Here is a 358-nt window from a genome sequence, read left to right as displayed (position 1 = left end):
TTTCAACTGCATGATTGTTTTAATCCCATCTTAAAGGCACTCTTGGTATTGATCATCAAAGATCTCTTGATAGCTTCTATCACAAAAGGTGGTCCCTGATGGTCTAGTGGTGAGGTGTCAGTACTTTTGCCGCAGCCCAGGTTGGATTCCCGGTCAAGGAACGGCACATTCACTTTCAACTGCATGATTGTTTTCATCACATCTTCAAAGCACTCTTGGTATTGATCATCAAAGTTCTCTTGATAGCTTATTTCACAAAATGTGGTCCCTGATGGTCTAGTGGTCAGGATTTGGCGCTTTCACCGCCGTGGCCCAGGTTGGATTCCCGGTCAGGGAAAGGCACGTTCACTTTCAACTG

At 45.3% G+C, this 358-nt stretch overlaps 1 non-coding gene across 1 annotated transcript; it reads left to right on the top strand.

Moving 5' to 3' along the window:
* Window positions 1-265: 265 nt before the first annotated feature.
* trnae-uuc (transfer RNA glutamic acid (anticodon UUC)) lies at window positions 266-337 on the top strand. The gene has a single exon. It is a non-coding gene; the product is annotated as a tRNA-Glu (tRNA).
* The last annotated feature ends 21 nt before the right edge of the window (window positions 338-358 follow it).

This window comes from Poecilia latipinna, unplaced genomic scaffold (genome assembly GCF_001443285.1).
Source record: "Poecilia latipinna isolate Pla-1442-1.1 unplaced genomic scaffold, P_latipinna-1.0 Scaffold14776, whole genome shotgun sequence".
NCBI lineage: Eukaryota > Metazoa > Chordata > Actinopteri > Cyprinodontiformes > Poeciliidae > Poecilia > Poecilia latipinna.
Note: the sequence above shows the minus strand (reverse complement) of the source record. Positions and strands in the feature narration are given on the sequence as shown.